Genomic DNA, 10,032 nt, shown 5'->3' with positions numbered 1-10,032 from the left:
ATGTGGTGGAGAGATGACTACATGGAGACATTTGTCACAAACCTTTAAAGGCAAATATATTAGTGGCTGCCATTTGGAGCAAGGGATAATAGTTGGAGGAAATAATAGACACACTGAAAACTTACTTACAAGGCTAGATGCACATGGGATAGGATGCATACTCAGAAATATTCCAGAAAGCACTAACCTCTCACCTTCACTGAGCTTTTGACTCTGTGCAAGCAGAAAGTGAAAGTTAGATCAGAGCTGTAAATTGCCCAGCTGAGTAATGAAGGTTTACTCTGCAAAGTTTATTTGCAAAAACTGGGTGTTTTTTGGTGGTGGTGGTGGTGGTGGTGGTGGGAGTTCGGGAAGAGATTCCTAGAGGTTTAAGGAAATCTCTGTCAAATCACTAGTTGACCACTAAAGTAACCTAATGAGACATGGGTGTCTACATATGACAAAAAAAAAATACAGATTTTACAAAGTTAGTTCAAACAAACAAATGCAGCCACCATAAGCAGCAATAACAAACCCTGAGAAAGGGGGAGAATTTGGTTTCAAGAATTGCAACATTGTGGACAGAGTCTCAGCCTTGCTGCTGCCACCCAGAGACTGCTGAGCCCCCGGCTGTCCTCTGCCACCCGCTCTGGACACAGAACATCCAATCATAGATAAAAATGAGCTGATGCAGAGGGCCAAACTGGCCAAGCAGGCTGAGCGATATGAAGACATGGCAGCGTGTATGGAGTGTATAACTGAGCAAGGAGCTGAATTATCTGATGAGTAGAGGAATCTTCTCACAGTTGCTTATAAAAATGTTGTAGGAGCCCATAGGTCATCTTGGAGGGTCATCTCAACTATTGAGCAAAAGACAGAAGGTGCTGAGAAAAAACAGCAGATGGCTTGAGAATACGGTGAGAAAATTGAGACCGAGCCAAGAGATGTCTACAATGATGTACTGTCTTTTTTGGAAAAGTTTTTGATCCCCAATGCTTCACAAGCAGAGAGCAAAGTCTTCTATTTGAAAGTAAAAGGAGACTACTACCATTACCTGGCTGAGGTTGCTGCTGGTGATGACAAGAAAGGTACTGTAGATCAGTCTCAACAAGTATACCAAGAAGCTTTTGAAATCAGCCAAAAGGAAATGCAACCAACACATCCTATCAGATTGGGTCTGGTCCTTACCTTCTCTGTGTTCTATGATGAAATTCTGACCTCCCTGGAGAAGGTTGCTTTCTTGCAAAGACAGCAAGCTAATAATGCAATTACTGAGAGACAACTTGACATTGTAGACATTGCACACCCAAGGAGACAAAGCTGAAACAGAAGGAGGAGAAAATTAACCAGTCTTCTAAATTTGTCTGCCTCATTCTAAAATTTATATAGTAGACCATTTGTCATCCATGCTGTCCCACAAATAGTTTTCTGTTTACAATTTATGACAAATTTATGTTACTTCTTTTTGGATTTCTATATTTCCATTGTGAATTTTACGTTGAATATTAGGGGAGTAGAGCAAGTTAACATTTAGCGAGTTTTCTGTTTTCATCTTGAAGTGGTCAATATGGGGATGTGTAATTTTTGTAGTAGTTATAAATGTTTGGCATAGTACTATTGATATATTGTGGCTTTACAAGTGCCAGTGTTAAAACTGCTTCCATATCTAAGCAAAGAAAACTGCCTACTTATTGGTTTGTCCTGGTGGGGAATAAAAGGGATAATTTGTTCCAGATACAGGTGTAGTTTTTCTGGGTACTTTAAGGTTTGGAGCACTTACCAGGCTGTAGTAGAAATGGATATTCTGTAGATACTACATATTGAACCATGAGTATCTATGGAATACTCACTCTTAATGTGCACACCTTTTTGATTACAGTTGCAGAAGTGTTCCTTTAGTTGTCACCCAATTTACTCTGGATAAAGGCAGAAATGGTTCACATTCCATTTTTTGTAACATTACCTGCTGTTTGCTTTCATTATTTTTGTTACACTCCTTTTATTTGTATTTAAATGTTTTAGGCAACCTAAGAACAAATGTACAAGTAAAGATGAAGTAAAAATGAATTGCTTGATATCTAGTACTTTATGTATATCAAGCACAGCAGCAAAATAAAAATTCCATGGTTTTAACTTTTTTTTTTAAAGGGTTTCGTGGTTCTGTGTGTGTGTGTGTGTGTGTTTTGGTTTGGGTGTTTGTTTGTTTTTTATACTTGCCTAATATGCATGTGCTGTAAAAATAGTTAACAGAGAAATAACTTGAGATGATGGCTAACTTTGTTAAATGTTTTATGAAATTTTCATGAACAATCCAAGCATAATTTTTAAGAACACATGTATTAAGTTCATATAAGTGGAATAAAAGTTTTATGAATGGACTTTTCAAAAAAAAGTTTGCCACATAATAATACTCAAAATGTCCAGCTTTCCAAAAAAATTATAAGGTATTTAAAGAAATAAGAATGTATGGTCTGTACATTGGGAAAATAAAGGTGCATACAAACTGTCTCTGAGGAAGCCTAGACATTGTACTTAGTAGATAAAGACTTTACATCAACTACTTTAAATTTGCTCAAATGCTAAAGAAAATCATGCATGAAAAATTAAGAGAGAGGTGAAAACGATGTCTCACTAAATAAAGAATATCAGTAAAAAGAAGTTATAAAAAGTAACCAGGTAAAAATTCTGGAGTTGAAAATTACAATAACTGAAATAAAAAAAACCTCATTAGAGGGATTAATAATGGATTTGAGCAAGTCAGAAGAAAGAGTCTGCAAACTTGAACATAGATCAATTGAGGTTAGACAATATGAGGAGAAGAAAGTAAAAAGAATGAAGAAAATGAAAAAAACCCAAGATACCAGTGGGACACTATCAAGCATACAAACATACTTGTTAGTATACTAACAAGCATACTAACATACTAACATAATATCACTCCTATAAAAGAGAAAGGGTTAGAAATAATATTTGAAGAAATGATAGGTGAAAACTTCCAAAGTTTAATGAAAGACTAAACTCTACACATCCAAGAAATGCAATGAACTCCAAATAAGAAAAACTCAAAAGAGATCCACATGAAAACATATGCTAATCAAACTGCTTGGTGCCAAAGACAAAGAGAGAGAATGCCGAAAACAGTAAGAGAGAAGTGACTTCCTATGTGCAAGTCATCCCTAATCAGATTAATAACTGATTTCTCATCAGAAATCATGGAAGCCAGAGGCAATTAGCTGACACATTCCAAGTGTTAAAAGAAAACAAAAAAGGACAGTTAAGCAAAAATTCTATATCTTCCAAAACTATCCATCAAAAATGAAGGAGAAATTAAGACATTCCTTGAAGAATAAAAAGAGTTTGTTTCCAGTAGACCTGCTCTGCAATAAATGCTAAAGGAAGTCCTTCAGGTTGAAATGATAGGGCACTAGAGAGTAATTCAAATTGCCTGAAGAAATAAAGAACAACAATAAAAATATATAAAAGTCAGTATTAATGTGTTTCTGGTTAGTAACTTATACATTTTTTCCTATATTATTTTTTAAAAGCTACTACATAAAACAATAATTATAAATCTATGTTGCTACAAACACAGGTACAAAGATGTAATTTGTAACAATAATAACATAAAAGGTGGTTGGTGGAGATATGTAGGAGCAAATGTATTATATATTATTGGAACTAAGTTGGTATTAATTCAAACTAGATAGTTGTAAATGAAGATGTTAATTGCAACCCCTAAAGCAACAATCAAGAAACTAACTAAAAACATATATGGTAAAAGAAATGAGAAAGAAATCAAAATAGTCTACTAAAAATGTTTGTCTAACACAAAACTAGGCAGTAATGGATGAATTGGGGAAATAAAAGATGTAAGGCATATAGAAAACATAGCAAAATGGCAGAAGTCCTTTCTTATCAGTAATTTTATCATATGTAAATAGATTAAACTCTCCAATGAAAAGGCGGAGATGGCAGATGGATTAAAGAAAATGGATCCGACTATCTGTCGACCGCAAGAGAACCACTTTGGAATAAAAAACACAAATAGAAAGCAAAAGGATGAAAATAGTTAATTTCATGTGAATGGTAATCAGAAGAGAGCTGGTGAGACTATCAGGTAAAATAGAACTTAAAACACAGATTTTTACAAGAACAACAAAAAAGTGTCAAGACATTAGAAGATATACTAACTATAAGTATATATGCATCTAATAGCAGAGTTTCCAACTTTATGAAGCACAAACTGACAGAGTTCAAGGGCAAAGTAATTCAACAATAATAGTTGGTGACTTCAACACTCCACTTTCAATAACAGACTGAATAGCTAGACAGGAGATGAAGAAGGAAATAGAAGACTAGAAAAACAAACTCACTAGTCCTAACAAGATATATAGAAAACACTCCACTTGATAATAGCAGAATACATATTCTTTTTGATTGTACATGGGATATTCTCCAGGATAGACCGAAGATAGACAGATATCTTAGGTCACAAAATAATTATAAATAAATTTTAAAAGATTGAAATCATACAAAGTATCTTCTCTAACCACAATGGAGTGAAATTAAAATTAATAGCAGAAAGAAATTTGGAAAACCCATAATCTGGAAATCAAATAACACATTCTTAAACAAGCGATAGGTTAAAGAATAAAATCACAAGAGAAATTAGAAAACACTTTGAGATGAATGAAGACAAAAATAAAGTATACCAAAATATATCAGAGCTCAGAGAGAAATTTGTAGCTATAAATGCCTTCATCAAAGGGAGAAAGATCTCAACTCAATAAGAACTTTCCACCTTAAGAAACTAGAAAAAGATCAAACTAAAAATCTAAAGCAAAAAGAAGAAGTGAGTTAAAAAATATTCGAGCAGAGATAAATAAAATAAGACTACGCAAACAATACAGAGTCAATGAAACCACAAGTTGGTTCTTTGGAAAGATTGACAAGCCTTTACATAAAGTGACAGAGAAAGAGAAAAAAAAAAAAAAAGAGAGAGAGACCTCAAATTACTAAAAGCAGGAACAACAGGAGACATTATTACTGACCATAGAGAAACACAAAGCATCATAAGACAATACTGTGAACAGTCGCATGTCACTGAATTAGATAATTGAGCAAAATGGACAAATTCCTAGAAACATGCAAACTACCAAAATTAACTCAAGAAGAAATAGAAAATATGAATAGACCTATATAACAAGAGATTAGTAATTAAAAACCTTCCAACAAAGCCTGCAACCAGATGGTTTCATTGCTGAATTCTATCAAATGTGTAAAAAAGAATTAACACCACTCCTTCCCAAACTTGTCTAAGAAATTGAGGAGGAAGGGATATTTTTTTAACTCATTCTGATTCCAATGTTACCCTGATACTGATGCCAGACAAAGATACCACAAGAAAATAAAATTGCAGACCAATATCCCTTGTTAATATAGATGCAAAAATTCTCAACCAAGTAGTAGCAAACTGAATCCAGCAACATATTCAAAATATTATATACCATTACTAAGTACAATTCATCCCAGAAATGCAGGGTGTGTTCAACATAGAAAAATCAATCAATGTAAAGAATAAAGGATTAAAAAGCCCCATGATCATCTCAATCTAGGAAGGAAAAAAAAAGGCAAGATCCAGCACCCTTTGATGATAAGAATACACAACAAATTAACATTACAAGGGGAGTCTCTCAACCTGATAAAAAACATCTATGAAAAATCTACAGAAAATATACTTAATGGTGAAAGACTGAAATCATTTCCCCTAAGATTAAGAACAAGGCAAGCATGCTCACTCTAACCACCTTTACTGAATGTTGCACTGGGTGTTTTAGCTAAGGATATTAGGCAAGGAAAGAAATAAAAGGCATCCAAATTGGAAAGGACAAAGTAAAATTATCTCTATTGGCAAATGGAATGATCTAATAGAAAGAAAATCTCAAGAATCTATAAAACAAAATAAAACAAAAAACTATTATAACTAATCAATATACAAAATCAGTAGTATTTGTAAGAGCAGTATACAAAAATCAGCAGTATTTCTATATACTAGCAATGAATAATCTGAAAATGAAATTTAAAAAACCATTCAATTTACAATAGTATCAAAATGAATAAAATAATTAGGATTAAATTAAAGTTAAGAAGGGGAATTCTTGTACACTGAAAACTAAAAACAAAACAAAAAAAACCACTGTTGAAAGAAATTAAAGACCAAATAAATGGAAAGACATGCCATGTTTGTAGGTTGGAAGATTTAATATTTTTAGGATGGCAGAACTACCCAAAAGGATGTACAGCTTTAATGCAACCTCTACCAAAAATGGGAAACACTGGCCCTAAAATTCATATGGCATTGCAAAGTGACCCTGAATAGCCAAAACAATTTTTAAGAAAATACCATTGGAAAACATACACTCCTTGACTTCAAAACTTACTATAAGCTACAGTAATCAAAACAATGTGGTACTGTCATATGTATATCAATGGAATAAAATAAAAAATCCAGAAATAAGCCTATATATCCATGGTTAATTGATTTTTGACAAGGGTGCCAAGACTGTGCTGTGGGGGAAAGAGCAGGCTCTTCAATGTTGTTCTGGTACAATTTGATATACATACATAAAAGAATAAAGCTAGACTCTTGCTTAGTTCACATCATATACAGAAATTATCTCAAAATAGAGCAAATATCTAAATATAAGAGCTCAATGTATAAACCCTTGAAGACAACATAGATGTTAATGTTGATGACCTTGGATTTGGCAATAGTTTCCTATTATGAAAACCAAAGCAAAAGCAACAACAACAACAAATAAATAAATTGGACTTCATGAAAATGAAAAACTCTTACTCATCAAAGAACACTATGAAAAAAGTTAAAAGATAACCCACAGAATGGAATAAAATATTTATAAATTATTAATCTGATAAGGGACTAGAATCCAGACTATATAAGTAACTTGTGAAACCAAACAACAGAATCACCCCCCATACCCCCGAACCACAACTAAACAATGGGTAAAGGACCTGGACAGATAATTCTTCAAAAAAGATACACAAATGGATAATAACCACATAAAAAGATGCTCAACATCATCAGTCATACATTGGGGATGGGGATGTAAAATGGCATAGCCGCTGTGGAAGACAGCTTGGAAATTCCCCCAAATGTTAAACATATAGCATATGACCCCCAGTTCTACTCTCAGGTATGTGTCAAAGAGAATCGAAAACAGTGTCCAAGCAAATATTTGCCCATAAATTTCACAGTAGTCAGAAAGTGGAAACAACCCAAATGTCTATCAACTGCAGAATGGATGAACAAATGTGATATATCCCTACAATGAAAAACTATTCAGCCATAAGAAGAGGGGAATGACTGATATATGCTACAACATGGGTGATCTTGAGAATATTCTTCAAAAGGAAAGAAGACAGACACAAAAGAACCACATATCATATGATTCCGTTTATCGGAAATGACTGCTGAGTGGATACAGAGTACCTTTTTGGGGTGATGGAAATATTCTGGAATTAGATAGTGGTGATGGTTGCACAGCATTGTGAATGTCCCAGAACCCACAAAATTGTACCTTTTTAAAATGATTAAAATAGTAAATTTTATGTCATGTGAATTTTACCATTGGAACCTCGATTAAAAAAAAACTCGATTAAAAAAAAATCAGGGAAACATTAAAAAAAGGAATGCTTCAAATGAACACAAATAAAATAATGGTTTAAAATTGCCTCAAATCATCTCGACTCTCTCTTCTTGAGTTATAGTCATCTCCTTAGTAATGTGGTCTTTACAGTAGAGGCATGTATCATGCTGCTATAATTAACACAATTTCCTTGTGAAATTACATCTGCAAAACTATAGATGTGTTTTCAGTTGTCTTTTATTCTTTCCAGAGAGCGTGCCATCATCATGAATTATGCCACGGACTACAATAATTTAATCAATATTATAATTAAACAGTCCCCAGTATAAGTATATATTTATATACTATGGCATTGACAACTGGCTTTTAAAAGAGTCTAGAGTTTAATAGTTTTGCGCATCATTTACAGTTCTCTTGCACCACTGACGTGATTGATTAGCACCACAATAAGAAATTATGTCTTCTGCAGAATCCATCCTGTATTGGGAGAATTGATTATATTTCCCTGGGGAGGTCAGCTCTCATAATGCAAATGTTAATTAATTTTTTGTATTAAAAGCTAAATACAAAGCTTGAATCACTTTTATTAGGAACTTCTTTTAATTAATTCACTGCCCTTTGAACCTAAACAGTTTATCTTTTGGCACAAGCATCCTATTAAAGAACAAAAACAATTGATTGTGCAATCATCCACATGGAGTCTCCCAACTAGGTTACAGACATGCTGGGGTGGCCTCTTAGGAGCTGTTAAATTTAATCATAGACTGTTAGCAGGTTTCCTTCCATCCATTTTTCATTCTCTCTTTTTTTTTTTTCCTCTTTCTCTTTGAAAACAATACTTGGAAGAATAAGTCAGGAAGTTAAAACAAACAGCTTCATTTTATCCTTTAATGTGAGGGTATAGAATGGAATGGGATTACATATGCTGTGTATTTCAAATATATTATACTAGAAAACATCATGTGAAAGATCATTTTGGTTATGTAGATGGTAGAACAGCCTATAATTAAACTAGAGAGCTGCTAGGATATATTTCATAGGCTTTTCTGGGTAATGAAAGTTCATGACTCTGATAGAGACCACCTCAAATGTATTTTACTAGAAACTTCACTGGAAATTTAAATTCAAATGTAGCAATGATGGTTTGCAGTTGACTGGTCTCTGTAATGGCCAGGTCTGTCTGCAAGTCGTGAAGAGTTTTGAAACTGTTATAATCTAGCATTTCTGTATTAAAACTCTTTTTTTTTAAATTAATTTGATGAAACATACTTTGGTTAACATCCTATTTAAATTCAGATTTCTGGAACCAAAGGTATCTTATTCAATTCTTCCCAGCATGGGATCATTGCCATGGTTTATTTTCTTAATGTTTTTTCTACCTTCTTTTGAAAACTTTTGTAAGCCTGCAATTAGTTTGAAAAATCCCATTAGGTATCAAATGAGAAAATCGTTAAATGTGCTCACTGCAGAAAGCATGCCACACTTGGAAATCTACATTACTTGGTGTGTTTCACTTCAGAGTCCAGTGCTAACCGGGCTATTAGAGGAGGCTACATCAAGGGACCATCTCTCATTTCTGAATATATGTGGTTCAACTGTGTATACTGATGGTGATAAATATTTTGGACCTCCAATTTTGACCTAATTATTCCAAAGCAATTTTCTTTGTATTAATTATTGATGGCTCATGGAACTTCCTCTCTGATATCTCTGTGCAGGGTGTAGCTGAAGAAAAATGAAATTTAGGTGGACTGCCTTGAGTGTTATTCTTTCTATCCCCATCCTCCTCTCTATTGGTAAAAATAAGTATATATTTTCCTGATTTCTTATGTTGGTGCCTAAACTTTCTTTTGTCTCACTCCTATAGTTCTTCAATATAATATCCTATTGAAACACATTTCATCTGAAAAGTACCTGGTTAGAGGCTATCAGGAGGTCTGAACTCCCTATACCATCTTCCAATGCCCCCCAAAGGGGACAAATCATAGCTTTTCAAAGCTGATAGTGCATGAAATCTAACTCTAGATGATGAAATGGTAATTTGGGGTGTTGTGTGCTTTGCTGTAGTGTAAAACTGAATGTTTTCAACAACCAGGGTGACAATAATAGCAATTCTTTTTGAGAAGGAGGGAAAGAGGAGGGGGAGGGGCAGAGAGACTCTGAAAGACTCCACGCCCATTGTGGAATCTGACACAGGGCTTGATCTCACAACCCTGAGATCATGACCTGAGGAAATCAAGAGTTGGATCCAACTGAGCCACCAAGGTGCCCCAATAATAGTAATTTTTAATGATAAATCATGAAACTATAAATATTCAGTTTCTTACCTATTCTCATACTCTATGGAAATAAGATTGCTTTCTGGATCAGTCCTGATGTTGGAGGA

At 34.0% G+C, this 10,032-nt stretch overlaps 1 pseudogene; it reads left to right on the top strand.

Annotated features, from left to right (window-relative positions):
- Window positions 1–637: 637 nt before the first annotated feature.
- Window positions 638–1,325, top strand: LOC116867945 (annotated as a pseudogene).
- Window positions 1,326–10,032: the final 8,707 nt, after the last annotated feature.

The sequence above is a fragment of the Lontra canadensis genome, unplaced genomic scaffold (assembly GCF_010015895.1).
Source record: "Lontra canadensis isolate GAN:19392208 unplaced genomic scaffold, GSC_riverotter_1.0 scaffold13, whole genome shotgun sequence".
NCBI classification, from domain to species: Eukaryota; Metazoa; Chordata; class Mammalia; order Carnivora; family Mustelidae; genus Lontra; species Lontra canadensis.
Note: the sequence above shows the minus strand (reverse complement) of the source record. Positions and strands in the feature narration are given on the sequence as shown.